This window comes from Corvus moneduloides, chromosome 1 (genome assembly GCF_009650955.1).
Source record: "Corvus moneduloides isolate bCorMon1 chromosome 1, bCorMon1.pri, whole genome shotgun sequence".
Classification (NCBI taxonomy): domain Eukaryota; kingdom Metazoa; phylum Chordata; class Aves; order Passeriformes; family Corvidae; genus Corvus; species Corvus moneduloides.
The window spans coordinates 70,063,458-70,080,582 of NC_045476.1; the positions used below are offsets into that span (position 1 = coordinate 70,063,458).

General features: G+C 38.8%; 1 long non-coding RNA gene across 2 annotated transcripts in view; it reads left to right on the top strand.

Moving 5' to 3' along the window:
* LOC116446687 overlaps positions 1-17,125 on the top strand; it is a 64,980-nt gene that overhangs the window by 24,000 nt on the left and 23,855 nt on the right. The window contains exon 1 of one of the 2 annotated variants that reach the window (XR_004241311.1): positions 10,611-10,728. The exons of the other annotated variant lie outside the window; for it this stretch is intronic. This is a non-coding gene — a long non-coding RNA (uncharacterized LOC116446687). Of the gene's footprint in view, positions 1-10,610; positions 10,729-17,125 lie in introns of those variants that run through there. 2 annotated transcript variants of the gene reach the window in all.

Genomic DNA, 17,125 nt, shown 5'->3' on the forward strand with positions numbered 1-17,125 from the left:
GTTTACAGAAACAAAACTTGTTTGCTGGCTCTTCTTTACCTTCCTCCCTTGTCAGGCTAAGTGCTTCCATAGCATTAGCCTGGTGCAGTGACCAGTGCCTTTCTCTTCTGCCGGGAGGAAGATTTTTGTGTGTGCTCTCCATGTACATGTTTGGGTCGCTGGCTGTAAAGGGAAAGAACACCAAATATCTGCATGCTTATAAACAGTGATTCTTCACTTCTCTTGTTTTCCATCTCCCTGAGGTGAGTCTTCTTATGTAATGCTGGTAGGGGTAATTCAGCATCTCACTTCTTTGCCTGGGGAGGTACTACACCTGGCCCATGCTGGATGGCTACTGGTCATTCAGGCAGCACAGGTGTCTTTGTGTTATGATGGACTGTCTTGTCAATACACAAATCTTTTGCTCTGGGCTTTTTCTGTTATGTGTGGTATTACCTCATTTCACAGCAGTTTTATATTTAATAGGGGGTGGTTCTCAGAAGAAGGGGGGACATCAAAGGTACCGCGACTCTCACAATAGGTAAAGCACTGCACTGAATGCTCATTAATAAGACAGAACTTGCGAAGTCATAATGATAATAGAAACAGCAGTGACAATGTCCTGGGTCAGTGCTTTATGTGCATATGTTTCAAATTCATGCAAGGAATCCTATTAGAGCTTTAAAATCATTTGCTTTGCCTCAGCAAGTTTTTGTGCTCGTTTAAACCCCTGGTTTATCATTATGAAGTGTATTAACATTCCCATGTTCAGTGCTTATTTCTATCCTGAGAGAAATAAACAAATAATACTTTGCAAATGGGTTTCTTGGGAAAGGAGGATAAGTGGCAGCAGGATATTGTTTGCACTTGGAGCTGATTGCTTTAAAAAGCTTCTCTAGAGTTCAAAAGGTTAAAAAACAGACTTGGTGAACATGTGCATTTTACTTATATTTTTCTTTATTGCTCAGAATGGATTTACAGAGCAGTCTTTTGCCAGGCATGAGGCAGTGCCAGTTACTCAAGTCTTGCATGAAAGAGGAGAAAGCACTAAGTCGTATTTGCACAGTAATTCTGTGAGACTGCTAGCCTCAAGTGTAGGCTGCTCCCTGCTGCTGCTACTACATATACCCCATGAAAGACTGGTAATGAAACCACGGTGGGAAAAGATGTGTTCCTTTTCCACAAACATTTGGAAACCAATAAGCATCTTTTGACACAGTAATATCTCCTATGGCAAAAGGTGGGCATGCAACTGCCCACAGCTAAGGTTCTTGTAAGGCCATTTAGAAATGGGTATTACAGGAGTGAATGGAGCTCAGAGGGTGTTGTTTGAATGGAAAGGTATGTGGAAGTAATGGAAGAAGAAAGTGGGAAGTCCTTGGGGCTGTGATCCTGAACCAAGAACATTGTGCTGTGGGGCCTTGGAATGGCGAAGAGACGTTGTCTCTTGCTGTGCAATGGTGTATTCAAGAAACAGAACTTTGTAAATAAGGAGGAATGCACCAGGGATATTTTGTTCCAGCTCTGATTTATTTTCCTGAAGTAACTAATGCCTAATATGGAACTGCTTTTCATTTTCAATGAACAGTGAGATTAAGAAATTATTTCATGCTTTCCTCCTGGACATTTATTGCCACTGGATACAGTTAGTATTCAGACTTCATTTCTCCTCATCACCTACTGCCAATTGCAATTCTTTTTGAAAAAGTAAGTATAGATTTTTGTACTGTGGGGACAGTCAGTTGAGGACTTAGACGAATACCATCGCATTTCATGTGATGTAATCTGCTTTTCAAGTAGAAAAGACTAGTATATTAATTTGACAGTGTTTTAATACTGAAATTAACTGAATATGCAAATGTTGAAAACTGCTCAGTCAAACTAGTTCTTAATATCTTGGTGCCTGTTTCTTGGGATTTAAATAGAAGTATCTTGGCTTTTCAGATAGCTCAATACTTGCATCACCCCTTGGCTTAATAAGCACATATTCTGTGACACGATCACAGCACAGCTCATTTATAAATCTGTCATGATAACATCTATGGAATTTGCTTGTTATAGAAATGTGTTGTGGCAGCAGGTGACGGAAAGGTTATAAAAAAATGTATTATAGCTAGAGATTTGAATCATTGTCAGGCTTTATACTAAAATTGCCTTGTAGGAGGTGCAGCAATTCTGCACAAAGACTGTGCAATTTATAAATGGAAACTTTTACACTACAGCACTTTCTCCATGCATGATTAGGCTTCTTTAGAGAAAAAAAAGAAAAAAAAAAAAAGGCAAATGGTGCAATGCTAATACTTACGAGTAATGCATGATTGATGATCTCCTAAAGGCAGTGAGAGAGAAAATTACCTCCTTCCCTTCTAAGGACACTATTAGAAGACTCAATGAGTTCAAAGCTCAGGAAATTATGTTAAGAGGACTGAATCAGGCTTAAAAAAAATCAGGATAAATTATTTTCTCAGCAGTTCCAGAGTAGGATTTCTTCTAATGCATTGTAAAAGAAGAATACTTTGACACATTCTTACATGGTTCTCTTAAAAAGTATCGGTCACCACATTTGTGACTTACTTGCACAGGTACAATTCTCTTCAAGTACTAAATGTACTGCAATCTGCAACCACTCAAATTAATATTGCATTTTAAATGCTATGTATATCCTAGTACCTCAGAGCAGGAAGTAAAGGAATCCTTCTTTTGGCTGGGTAGGTAACATGGTATGCTGGGAAAGAGCAGAAAGAGATAACACCGTTCAAAACACTAGTGTTTTGTCCTGCAGGGTTTGAGCGTGACTGAGTGTCAGCTAGCAATGTACACTTCTACTGCTAGAGACAAGGAAAAGGGGAATGGTGCTAAAGGGAGCTAAGGATACTTTTTCTTTTTTTTTTTTTTTTCCCATTTTTTAACTTGCACCTTCTGTAATTAACCATCTCATGGCATTGCTGTACTGTCTGTCAGGAACTGGTGAGAGGTGCATTGCAGCTGATCAGAGGAACGTGAAACTGGGTCTGTCCTGTCAGACTCCTACTGGGGCATGCATGGCAGCCCCTTTTTAACTAGTTTCAGAAGATAACAAGACTTAGACAGTGTCCCTCTCTGTGCCTATCTGATCTGAGCCTGCTGACTTTAGCAGAAGTTGTCTGAATGATTCAAAATTTGGAAGAGGTAGTTGTCTCAAATGCATTGTGCTCTACACAGTTTCCAGCAGGCAGAGAAGAGGCAGCTTGAGCTGTGAAAGGGGTGCCCACTGTAACAGGAACTCTACCCTTATGAGGCACAGGGGAGTCTATATGAGACAGTCCATATGTTGCAGGCACCTCAGCTGGGAAGACTGTCAGCTGGAACTGACCCTGTATGAGGTGTTAGCAAATCCAGTCACAAGAGACATCCTTATGAAGTCAGGTTTCATAGTTCTTGTCACTTTTGAATTTTGTGAAACACAATTATCTGTTCCTCAGGTGGACAAAATGCAAGATCCTGATTCCAAATGTGGCATGTTTTAACACAGCCTTTAAATTCGGGGACATTTCACTACCTACAAAATGCAAAATACATTTTGTGTCAGATTATAACTAAAATACCCTATCCCCTACAAGTATGACACTTAACTTATATCAGCATTCATGAGTGTTATGCTGGCAAAAACCTGTATGTTCAAAGCATAATATACCTTTTTTATTTAAAGTGGATCACAGTGGAGTTGTAACATGCCTCTATCCTCACAATGACTTAATGTGGGGTTTTAGATGTATTTTTTGGGGTATGGGAACTATTTTGTGACTTTTGCTATCGAGTAAGAGAGAAAAATTATTTCTGACCTACCTCCGGACAGGAAGGTGAATTGGCAATTTTCCCATTTCAGAAGCTTTATTTGCTGTAATACAGAAATAGAACACTAAAATTCCACATTATCACTTTTAATACAGCAGTTTAATACAAATAAGCACAAATGGTATATTAATATTATATCTGTCAGCCTACGAGAGCTGGGGTTATTCAGCCTGGAGAAGAGAAGGCTCTGGGGAAACCACATTGTGGCCTTTCAGTACTAAAAGAGGCCTTATACAAATTGGGAGACTGACTTTTTACACAGGCAGGTAGTGTTAGGACAGGGGGAATGGTTTTAAACTAAAAGAGGAGAAATTTAGATTTGATATCCGGAAGAAATTCTTTACTGTGAGGGTGCTGAGGCACTAGAACAGGTTGCCCAGAGAATCTGTGGATGTTCCATCCCTGGAAGTATTCAAGGCCAGGCTGAATGGGGCTCTGAGCAATCCAGTCCGGTGGAAAGTGCCCCTGCCCATGGCAGGGGGATTGGAACTAGATGATCATTAAGGTCCCTTCCAACCCAAGCCATTCTATGACTCCATGATCCTCTGATTAATGATAAACCATCTAATTTATTTCTGTCTGTACCAGCTTTGTGGGGCTGAAAGCAACACTTGAGAGGCAAGGATGTAAAAGAACATTATCATTTTGTTGCCTTTTGAGCAACTTAATAACTGTCCCCTTATTTGGCTTAGCATCTTCTCTTTGAGCACTTGAGATTACTTCACCAACTCAGATAAATTATCTGCATTTTAACAGTCACTTAGAAATGACATGGGAACCAATTCTCTGTAGTCTTGGTCAAGACTAATGCTTTCTTAACACCACAGTATCATAAAATAGTATGAATTTCAATGAGTTTCTTGAATCTACCAGACAGGGTTAACATTCCTGTTTTCCCTTTGCTATATGAAAATAGATGGGTTTTTCTAAACAAAAAAGTACCCACTCTTTTTCAGACTGTCAATATCAAGATCTATAAATGTGATAAATAAAAAAAGAATAGCAATAATGTATCCATGTTGAAATTGCTCTCTTAATACATTGCATCAATTGCTCTCATAAAATAGCAGTTACCTCACAGCTACCATCACAGAACGACAGAAACTACCCTTCATTGCAAGTGCAGCAGACAGGAAAATGTCTAATCTAGGCTGTGTCTAGTTAACTGAGCCAGAGGCAGTTCTCAGCTTGTGTGTATTAAGCTGCTAGACATTTTGTAACATGTCCATGAGAGACACAGACACATTTCCTGTCCTCCTTCAGATATGTGGTTTATTTGTGAAGGAAACAGGAATGCAGGTGTAAAGGGAGCACGTTTGTTACCTGCACGAAGCCTGCTGGCGGGAAAATCCAGGAGCATGGGTTTGATAAACAATTTAAATTTAACCAGACTCTACATACCTTCACATAGCTGAATATGCCAGTAAAAGCATTAGGCTTCCACATGAACAGGCTTACTGAAAATTTGGCTTAAAAAGCTCAACACAAACCATTAAAGTGCTAGCTTCATCATAATTAAAAACTAATCAGGCCCATCACTGCTGAAACATCAGCTTCTCTTGTTTGTATACAGAGTACATCATTAATTTATTTAAATATCAGCAACAGATTTCATCAAGGTTCCCAACACTTCATCCTACATCTCTGTGCAGGATGTGAAGTTATTGCTGCGAACCATCTTATTTGGTTCAGCACAGTGTAATTCAGACATGGCCTTAGACACATCCTTTAAAGTCTTTGAGGCTCAAGTGTCACAGACTATTCACTATCCTGGTGGCTTAGCACTTTTATACCATGAGTGCTTGTTCAGAACATTTATAGCTTTTTTTTCTTTACTTTTTATTTTTCCCCACAGTGACATAAAAAACATCCTGTAAAGGCCAGGATTATCACCACATGTGTATACATGTGGCTGGGAGAGAAAGAGGATAATTGCATCCACATCTAAAGCGAGAGAGCAGTTTTCTTCCAAGAGTAAATGCACTTAATTCAGTGGGTAACTCTCATTTGCTTAGCTTTGCTGCCCACCGGGACTGAGAATAGCATCCTCTTCTATTCTGCCACAACTTACTTCCCTTGCTTCCTAGATGATCTGACATTTCATGAGTGCCTGATGGTTGTTTTGTTGAAAGGAATTTTTTGACACAAACTACATGTTAGATAAAAGATGTCAATTGTACAATTAGCATGAGAAGAAAAAAAGTCCCCGAAAGCATCAAATCCTTAAAAATGTAGGAAATTGAGTGTATTAACATTAACTTCTGCATAATGAGATGTGCTTGATGTGTTGAGTTAATGCGTTAGCCTTTCACCCTAGAAACCTGTGTTCAAAACCAGAATTATGCAGAAATTAATTTGTAACCTGATACAATTCTCTTTTGAACATTAATTCACCTTATACAAGTCACAGCACAGTCTGATCTGCCTGGATGCTAAAGAGCAGGCAACTGAGACAGCATGGAACACAGCCAGCTCTCTTCTGAGCACCTACAGGGCAGTCAGGTCCTGTTGGTGCAATGCTTTCCTTTCAGTAAAGTTGCTGCTGCTGTAGGTTTTCCCATTGTTCAGCTGACTTCTCTGCTGCCAGTATATTCGAGTTGAAACTATGCCCCTATGGCTGTGCAATGTAAGAGTAATAGTCTGTTACTTAGATTTCATTTAATTAAGAACAAGGAAAAGTCATCTTAGCTAATTATTTTGAGATTACATGCTCTGAAAGAGAGGAATAGAAAAGCACACTGCTTCAGTGGCCAAAAATAAATAAGCTGTGAAAAGAGGAGCCTTATTAGGGTTGCTGTTTTTCATCACTGTGCTCCATTACATTATGTCAAAATCAAATTGCATTAGGCTAGCAGAGCACCAGCCGACATGCACATTTAATCAGGGCTTTCTAAAGCACGCTCCCATTTTATTATGTGCATTGTAGGCAGTACTTAAATATTAACTGAGCACAAATTCCACTTAGAAGCATTTTAAAAATAACCCTTGATGCATTCTTTTTCACACTTTTAACAGCCTGAGGCTTTGGGTAAGGAGAGGAGACAGCTACCCAAAGAGCTCAATTTCTCAATTATGCTGAACAAGTAAGAATCAGCAAGAATTCAGTACAAGATCCTTATTGCTCAAGTCCTTAAAATATAAAGACATTGGGACAGTTAAATGTAAGCAGCTAATTCAGCTTCAGACCTTCAGACACAGGTATAATTTTTTTTAAATTCCAAACACAACTAATTTAGTTTGCATGGTAGCAGTGTACATTTATGTGTTTGTGAGATAAGGATGAACAGTTCTTCTCCTTTTCATATATAATCTCTCTGAAAATATGTCTGCAGACTTGTGTAATTGCACAAATCGTAAGAGGTATTCCTGGATTTGGTATTTGCCAGCCTGACAGTCAGAGCAGCACTGATCTTGGATCTGATGTAAACTGGAGCCACTGAACTGTGAGCTCGTTTTCCTTTCTGATGAATCTCTTGAGTTACATTTTGTTTTTAGCCACTGAGATGCATTGTGTCCCCCAAGGTGAGGCTACTCTGAAAGTCTCCCATGTATTCCAGCCTCCCACCATGCCTGAAACACCTGCACATTTGCCTAAAATGAAGCATCCCATGAACACTTTGGCAGTGAAAGTGTTTGGTGCCCACATTTAGACTTCTGCACATGCACACGGGTTTCCCATCCTGAACAAAGAATAATCAAAATCTGCCACAGCCCTGCTCCTGATCAGTAAAACTCCCAAACACCCTGTGTGTTTCTGTTGTATTCGGTGTGCTTGTGGCACTCTGGCATCCATCCTTGGATAACAAAACAGAAATCAATATTCTTCCCTCCCACCTTGTAGTAGTGGACCCTTCCTGCAATGTCAGACTCCCTCTTGGTAGCTGCTGCTTCCTCTTGGTAGCTCAGCTCTTACATGGGAAGTATAAGGTGCTCCACAACTCTTACACAATGCAGGCATTTACTGTGGAGTTGAAGGAAATATGGTTGAGATCCTGGCACTGAAGGAGAACTATGCACCACAGCTCTCATTTCCTGAGCAAGGTCAAGGACTTATGGGCAATCAATTATGGAGACACTGTCTCCCACTACCACCTTGAGACAAGTGAGTTTTGTGAAGTACTTAACCTAAGAAGAGGGATGAAATACTTTAACATGAAGCTTAAGACAGACAGCTGTCTTGGAGAAAATGAGACTTCACATGCAACTTAAAAAGTGCATCCTTCTGATGCCTCACTTTTTCTCTTCAGCATGCTGCAGTCATGTTCCCAATTTTAGTAGTACCTCTGGTATTCTTCTGTGTCTCAGCTTCAGCCTTAAGATATCCCTCCCATATAAAAGCTACAAAATTTTGTCTCATCTACAAGTGGGTCAAGTCACCTCTAGAAACTATAACTCACCTTTTGCAACAGGGTAACACAGTGCTGAAGCTGTAACCCAACAGTAAGCACAGCACAGCCCTTTCAGCAAGTTCATTATTGTCATCATGCCTCTGTGTGGGAAGCTGTGGCACAGCAGTGTGGAATGTCATGCAGCTATTACATGTTCCCTATCTCGCCTTCCAAACTACTCTTTTTTTTTTGTCTTGAACTCTTAAAAAAGGGTGTTGGAGCTGCCTCTTGAAGTGATGGCATTGCAGTGGTCAAAAAGCAATCACTAATTCCTGCCAGTGTGATGCCAGACACTGCCAGAAGTTAAAATCCAGCCTTCCTCTAATGTCAGTTTATTCTGAAGCACATGAACATCTGTAATAAGGAAACATTTTCCCATGAAACATTTTCCTATGAATCCTGGCATTTCACTTCTTTGCACTTCAATTATACTTGACTAAGAAACACAACAGGAGGATTCCAGAGGTTACCCAGTGGAATAAACAGCAGCCTTTATAAATGCAAAGACAATAAATAGGCAAGTTGATAAGAGCTGGGTATCTGTCAATTTAAATGGCATTCAGCAAGTGAACTTTTAATTGAGATGAAGCATTGTGGCACAATGTATTCCATTTATTACTTTTCATTAACTTTCATGTGACCTATTTCTCTACCTCTTGACAGGTTCATGCTTCTGAGAACTTCACAGACAAAATGATATTTTCCTTTTCTGTCTGCTCAACTGTGATCTCAGTTTGAAGCATTGCTTAGCATTCACTGCTAAAAGAAATAATGCCAAAGGCATTAAACAGTGCCTCATACTCCCCCTCCTGTTGTTTAATTTTCCTCCTGTTTTTTAACCTTGTTTGTCTTACAGTCTGGAAAAAGTATTTGGTGAGCAATCTTCATTTTTTTGTTCTTTGGCCAGTTAAAATGAGACAAATATTTTGCAGTTATTAATCTCGTGAAAGAACAGGAAACAAGAAATGCTAGAAACTATGGTTAACCTTAGTCCTTAAAAAATTACAGGCCTGTAGTAAGGAAGTGATTAGTAATTATGAATCATAGTCACCAACTTTTGGATTCATAGGAGTATTTTTATCTACAGTTTCTCTCTGTGTTTACTTGATTCCTACTATAAAGGCAGCAAGAATGTAATTTCAGTGGTTTCGAGTGTAAATACAGATTTCTCATAGATCTTACTATGTCCTTGCTGAATTTCTTTTTCCTGAAGTGAGTGGGGATTCTGCTATGAATTCTGTCTGGTGAAAATCCCTTCTAGTTTCAGCTAAATAGTGGTTACTCTGTATCTTAATTTTTAAAATTCTGTATTATTTTAAGTCCTGCTTTAAAAACTAGTGATACAATAACAGAGAGTTTATGAGCATGTCGGTTCCTGGGGACACTATCATCCAGATAAAATGAGTTGAGACAACTAAAATCCAACTAGGCAGTGACAGGGAAAGGATCAATAAATCCATGAGGAAAGGGAAAAAACAAAGGTCTTCTTTTCTAACCCATGTACCCAAACCCAGTATTGAAGGTGGTTATGAACAGTGTAATTTTAACAGCTAGTTTTGAAGAAGTGGGGACTAAATATTTTTAGATGTTCATACTAGTTTACAGAATTTATAGGGTAAGTTACATTCACATAAGGTACATTTCTTGCATGAAATTAGTATCTGTTAAGAAAGAATGGCACTACAGTGTTCTAAAAATATTGATTAAAAAAATTGATGCATGCAAATTTAAAATGGTCATTTATGCATAGGAATATAGTAATTATTTACTGCTGAGAATGATACCTGGAAAGTATAAATGCAGATTTGGCTAAGCATGAAAATAATTTCTAGTGTATGATTCATTAGGAAAGTTATCTGATTATGTTGAACTTGCTTCAATAATTTTGTAATTTGCTGAAAACTTTTGTTTAACTTCATTCAGTAAAATTTATTTCAATCTTCTCCAGTGTCCCATCCAGAAAATAGCACACATACTTTAGGCAGCATCCCTCCTACATGAACCTGAGATTGCTGTAAATTGTTGTCCAGATGCTTGTTAAGAGACAAGCAGGCTGTTTACCTTGGATTGGATAGTTTCCAAGAGCTAACATGAGGATTAACACTGGTATGTCAAATACTGGAGAGTGAATTCCCAGCCTCCAGCATGCTCTGCATGAAAGATTATCTGCATCCTGTGTAACCATTTAATCTGCAGCCCAGGAAGTTGTCAATTTAAATTCCTGTATTGAAATAAGCCAACAAATACTGACATTCGCTTGTTATCTGATTTATGTTTGTATTTACTTAGCCTTTGTTTCCTGAAAATCCCCTCTTTTTTCCCCAGTCACATAATATAGCAGCTCTCGAGAGCAAAAAAATCACATGCAATTTACTTCAACAACTTTTCTTGGTTTTGTTGCAGGATAACTTATTTCATCCAGAGTTGCCAAAGGAGTTAGGCTGAATGCTAACATCTTGATTTATTGAGAAGAGCGTTAGAGCCTAATGGGTTAGTTCCTGTCTCCACACTAGAGCACGAGGTGTAGGTAAGATATCATCGGAGCAAACACAGGATCTTCATATCTCATAAGAGGTTAGAAGTGCGTGGGAATAGAGCACCTTTGAATGCCCGAAGGGTGTTCTTCCAAGAAGTATATGCTCCTTGCCCCTGAGCTGCCATGCAGCAGGAAGAAAATGAGAGCTTGACTTGCTGAGGCTGAGAGACTGGTATTAAGAATGATCCTGTGGGAAGAAGCTGGTAGTCCATTAAAACAGCAAAATATTCATTTTTCAGGAAAACATGGATTCAAGTTAAATGATTTCTCGTGGATATTTTTGCTCCTCTCAGGCCTGTAACCCCTTCTCTGAGAAGGCAACATCCACAGCATCCTATTAGATCATACCTAGATCTGAATGTTATTTGGAAAATTAAAGAGGAAGCATGGACTGTGATGTGCGTTTCAGGGCTGCTTGCTTGTCAGATGCTAGAATACATGAGGAAGATAATTGGGCTAAAAGAGATGGTGGTGGAAGCACTGCTAAAGGTGACTGCATGATACCGAAAAAATAATTTTTTTAGTACACTTTGCTGTTGAGACTTTGCTAAATGCCACTAGTCTCAAACATGAAAGTAGAAGTTACCGCTTTATCAAGGTCGTTGCTTAATTCTTTCTAAATGACAAAAAAGAACACAGCCTTTTCTTCTAGAATAAGTCTGAGCAGGCATTTATGCAAGGTTTGTTACTGAGTTTCTGATTTAATAATTTGTTAACTCCAAGGCAAACAAAACTGAAGTGGGATCATAGAGGCATAGAACTCCAAATGTTATTTGATAGTGATATATACATTGCATCATTGCACTGATAGGTGTTACACGTGAATTGTTTCCCTGTGTTTGGCTTGTGTTCTATGCAGATTAGAATATAATTTCTCAGACAGTTTAAATTCCTAATTATTGTGCTCATTATTCCAATTTATTTAGCTACATTTAAACATCTACTGAAATTGTGAAGTATGAGACAAGTTGAAATTTACTGCTAATTCATTTTTAAGACAAGAGAACTACCTAACATAATCTCAAAATAAACCCCTATAGTAGAGAAGTAGCACTGATTAAATAACTAGTGAGTACCCTTTTGCTATCATTAACATATTTGTTATGAAAGAACAAAATTTCATCTTCCACCTTCTCCAACTGACTTATAGGGTTGAATACTCCTGGCTTGAAAGCACCTTTGAAAATCAGGTCTTCTTCACAAAAGTCCTACAAATGCTTGTGTTTTGCCACTGCCTCTCACGAATTTCCACTCCAAGTAACCATCTGTAGCTATCACACTATGTCAACAATACAGGCTTTCTCACCAGGTGCAAAAAGCATTACTATTCATGTTCTTTATTTTCTCAATTACATCTTTCACTTCTCTTTACTCTGCCTCTGGTATCTTAAGTATTAATCACTTCACAGTCACTTGTGTCTTGTGAGCTTGGCTGTCCACTTACCTCACTATCATCAACAAACCAAAATGCACTGACTGCATATTTGAAAGCAGACTGGCTTGCTGGCTTTTCACTATGACACTGTTTTTTTCAAATGTCTGCAAACCAATCTCAATCTTCTGTTCATTTCCTCTCCTCAAACATCTTTTGCTGTATTAACTTGTCCAGTAGGCATGCAATCAACAATGTTATTTATAAACTCACATGTAGTGTCTCTGGAACAGCTTTTTATTTTATCTCCAGACTCATTTTATCTCATTAAACTTCTATCACATTTTCTTCTTTCGTAAATAACAGTAATTCCCTCTTTTATTCACTGAAATATTGCTAGGAAGCCTTCAGTTTGTACTCTTTTCCCATAACAGAGCAATTCTAAGATGGTTAAATTTAGGAAAAAAGCAGAAAGAGACTCTTTTCTGAGCTACTTAAGGCGTTGCAAATTTGGTGACGGCATTAGAAGTAGGCAGAGGTGATGGGATGACTCATTTCATTATATTGAGTACTGATGCAGCACTGGAGAGATGAGATTTACCTATTAAACTGAATTGGCTGGAGTCTGTTTTTAGGGTAGGAGTGTCGGTTTCTTATCTTTACTGCCCCCAGGAGGCTTGAAATTATTCATAGCAGACAGTGTTTACCTGGCAGTTCTCACACAAGCATGCTGATCCCTGGCAGAAAAGGACCTGGGGGCACGAGTCAACGGTGACTGAACAAGAGCCAGCATGTGCCCATGTAGCCAAGATGACCAATGGCATCCTGGCCTCTATCAGCACTAGTGTGGCCAGCAGAACCAAGGCAGTGATTGTGTCTCTGCACTGGTGAAGCCACACCTCCAATCCTGTGTTCAGTTCTGGGCCCCTCACCACAAGAAAGACACTGAGGGGCTGGAGCAGGTCCAGAGAAGGGTAATGGAGCTGGTGAAGGGTCTGGGGCACAAGTCCTGTGAGGAGTGGCTGAGGGAGCTGGGGGTGTTTAGCCTGGAGAAAAGGAGGCTCAGTGGGACCTTGTTGCTCTGTACAACTGCCTGAAAGGAGGCTGTAGCCAGGTGGGGGTCACTCTCTTCTCCCAGGTAACAAGTGACAGAGAGGAAATGGCCTCAAGTTGTGCAAGGGGATATTTAGATTAGATATTAGGAAAAATTTCATCATGGAAAGCGCAGTCAAGCATAGGAACAGGATGCCCAGGGAAAGGGTGGAGTCACCATCCCTGGCGGTATGTAAAGGATGTGTAGATCTGGCACTTGGAGACATGGTTTAATGGTGGCAGTGCTGGGTTAATGCTTGGACTCAATGATCTAAGAGATATTTTCCAACCTTAACGATTTTATGATTCTATACTCTTATTACTGTGTTAACATTAGTAAATAGTACTGTAGGCATTGCTACAGACTATCATTCCTCTATCTTTTTCTTTGCTGCTCAAATTTTAACAGAATGTATTTTATCAGCTTTCTGGAAACCTTCTATACCTGATAGTATGCTGCAATATTCCTGCTAGGTCAAGAAGAGAGCATTGCACTTCAAGGAAAAAATGAACACTTAAAAGTCTGTTGGGGGTAGCAATGAGAATAAGCACGAGTCTACAACACATGATCTTCAAAGAAAGACCAAGTGAATTGGTATTGCTAAGAGCAAGAAACAGAAGACTGAACTGACTCGAACTAACAGTGTTCAAGAGCATAAAAGGCTGCTTCAGAAAGAAAAAGGATGATCCCTTCTCTGTCCATGGTGATTAAGTAAAGAAATACTGAGCTAAAGCTGCAGCAAGAAGATTTGCTCTAAGTCCTAATGTGAACTTGGCATACATAAGAAATCAATTATCACCTGCTCTCTACTGGCTCAGCCATTCTAGACAGGTTCTTTAGGATCTGTAGGCTGGTTCTGTGAAACACATTACTATAGCATTTATTTTTCATTATTTCAATTTTGAAAACTCTTTGACCTTTTAATCAAATTATGGCCCTGTTTTATTAGGTGTCCTATAAACACAAAAACAGTCCCTGCCCGGAAGCAACAACTCAGAGTATTAAAAACCACTATTGTTGATGTTTTGCTTTGTCGTAGGACTTAAAAAAATACCAGGCATATCTTAAGCTCCTCTGTGCAAGACAGAGTATACACACCTGACCAGCACAGCTGTCCAAGGGTATTGCAGCTAAAAGGCCTTCTGCTCTGTAAGGCTATAGAGCAAGGACTCTTCAGGTCCTCAAGCAAACATTGCTCATGATGTGAGGCAGTTACAATAATTGGTGATCCTATTTTAGGCTTTGTTTTACATGAAGTTTTAAATTAAGTCCTCTTTTACTGTGGAGGGCCCTGTGAAAAATAGATTGGTTACAACATAGTCCATGCAACACGAGTAAGTCTCCACTCTGTTGCCACTCAGAATGGAAAAGACGTGAAATTTAAAACTACACAAACCCACTCATAACTTAAGTAGCTTCTTCAGATGCTTCTCACCATTTCTTGACATCTGCTTGGTTATATTTCAGCAAAGTGTTGAAGACCCCCAGCGAAAATTGTTCATCTTTGTTTAAAGGGAGACAATTCAATCAGGATAAGTCTTTTGTTTTGGTAAATAAGTAATTTTACTGTATAGATGATTGAACAGGGTTACCAAGTGCTTCAGCTAAGAAATTGAGTGAAGAGTAGTATTGTCATCATTGTTGAGATATTAAAAAAACTTATTAGCATCATGCTTTCCACTTATACAACATCTCTCATTTAAATCTTGTAATGCTGAAAAAAATTCTAGAAGTCCTACGAGAGTACAGAGACACTAAATGTATTCTTACACTTGAAAAGGTCTTGCAAAGACAGAACAGAAAGAAGTTCTTACTCGTGTTCTGATCAGTAAGGAACACAAGATCCAATAAGAAGATTTTTGGCTTGTATTCTTATACTCCCATTGTTCTGAATTTTCTTTCAGAACAATGGGTGCTGTTCTACTGCTTTATGAAACTCTATCTGAAACACATAACATTCTTTCTATCCAGTTTGGTGGAGAGGATTTGTAATTTGCTATGTAAGGGTAGAGAAATAAAATAATTTATTTCCAAAGTCAAGTGTATTTACCATGAGGAGATGAACTACTTCCTTAAAATTTGGTATTAGAAAAAATAAAAAAGTCTTTGAACTATGGACTAAAATTTCTTCCCCATCGCAGGCTCTTTTCATTTAGTACTCTCCCAAATGATTCCAGCTCCAGAACAATCTGTGTCTTGAAAGTAAGTTTTAAGGATCCTTTTGCAAAATATGGATGCATTTAAATTCTGCAGGCCCTGAAAATCATGGGTTATATTTACAATACATATGTGGTATGCATAAGATTGAGTGAGGAAATAACAGGCTTTCTGCTTCTTTTATTCCAAGAAAGCAACTCATTTCTGCTGTAAATCTGTTTTTGTATGACGGATGTTTAAACTGACTAGTGCTCAAAGAGAAATACATGTTATTTACTCCTGATATTAACTCAGTTTGACTTAAGAGTGAAGTGAATGCTTGATTTTTTTAGATGGTGAACTGCAACAAACAAGTGTTTAACGAGGAAAAGAATGAAAAAATCTGTGTTTCTAGGTTTCGAGTTTGAGCTGGTTTGACTGCAGTTGCTAATAAAGTGGTGACTCAGCTTTGAAGATTTTTAGTTCATCTTTGCACTTACAAGGTGTCCATATTGCTATAGAAGATTTTGTCACGGGCCTTCACACTAGGATAGAAACTGCATTCATTCCATTTGCGGAAAACACAGCACTAAGAGAAACCACAAAGAACTAAGAGGCAAGATGAGAATTTGGAAAGGTCATGACAAAACACTGAGTGACATGAAAGTGTGGGATGTGTTTGAGTGAGAATAAGTAAAGGTTCTACTCTTACACAAGAAGAATCAGCTACACAAGCACAGGATAGATCTGAACATTAGTAACAGTTCTGCAGAAAAGGACCTGGCAGATGTAGTAGATCACATGCTGAACATGAGGCAACAGTTGCAAAAAAAAGGAAAATGCTCTAGTAGTGTACGAGGAGCCTGCCCGGGAAGGCACATCAGCTGCTCTTTCTGATATACTCAACATTCAGGATCTGGGAGGTGGAATAGAACCTCTACTGAGACTGCTTTCAGTTCTTTTCTGTGATTTAGGATGTCATTGTACCTGAATGGTCTTATGGGTTCTTCATTACAGTGGTAGATGCTTGTTATGGCCAATATTTTCAAATGTAGGTATTTAATCTGAGGCATGTATGTAACAATGTTCTTATCAGCCACGTGCATGGTTTAATTCTCTAAAGTTCTGAAGGTGCACAGCTTGGTTTTAAGTTTTGCACATGCTATAGGTAGAGAAGAACATAAATACCAACATAACTTCATACTTCAGTTTCCTCTCTGACTGCACCAGATGCTCCAATACAGATTCCTGAGACTCTAAATTAAGCAGTGATAGGATAATCTGCAACTAATACCTAGTAGCTAAAATTGGTTTAAAATCTGAAGCATGCAGTTTAGCGTTTCTTCCAGCTTGTGTATTAATAGCAATCGTTTAAATTCCAGATGGTATTGTTATCCTTTTAAATGTTCAGTCACTTCTTGTGTCATTTTCTGAACTGTAGCCACAGTCTCCACATTCCAATTGCATGTGGTATGAAAAATAATTCTGTATTATCTTTTTAGAAGTGTGCAGAAGAACTGGTGGACGCTTTTGCTATGGTTGTTAACATTGACAGTCTTAACAAAACAGTCCAGCTGTCATGAAAATCTCTCAGGTGCAGACTGCATTTTCTGGAAACAAGTAGCCCCACCTCATAGCAGCCAGTAAGCCAGAGGCTAACATGGTTATCTAAATTAACACTGAATGAAAACCTGGGTCTTTTAAATCCCAGGTGTATGTCATAATTGCTTGCAGTCCATTTAAAAACCAACAGCAGATGTTCCACTGTGCATTGCATATTCATTATG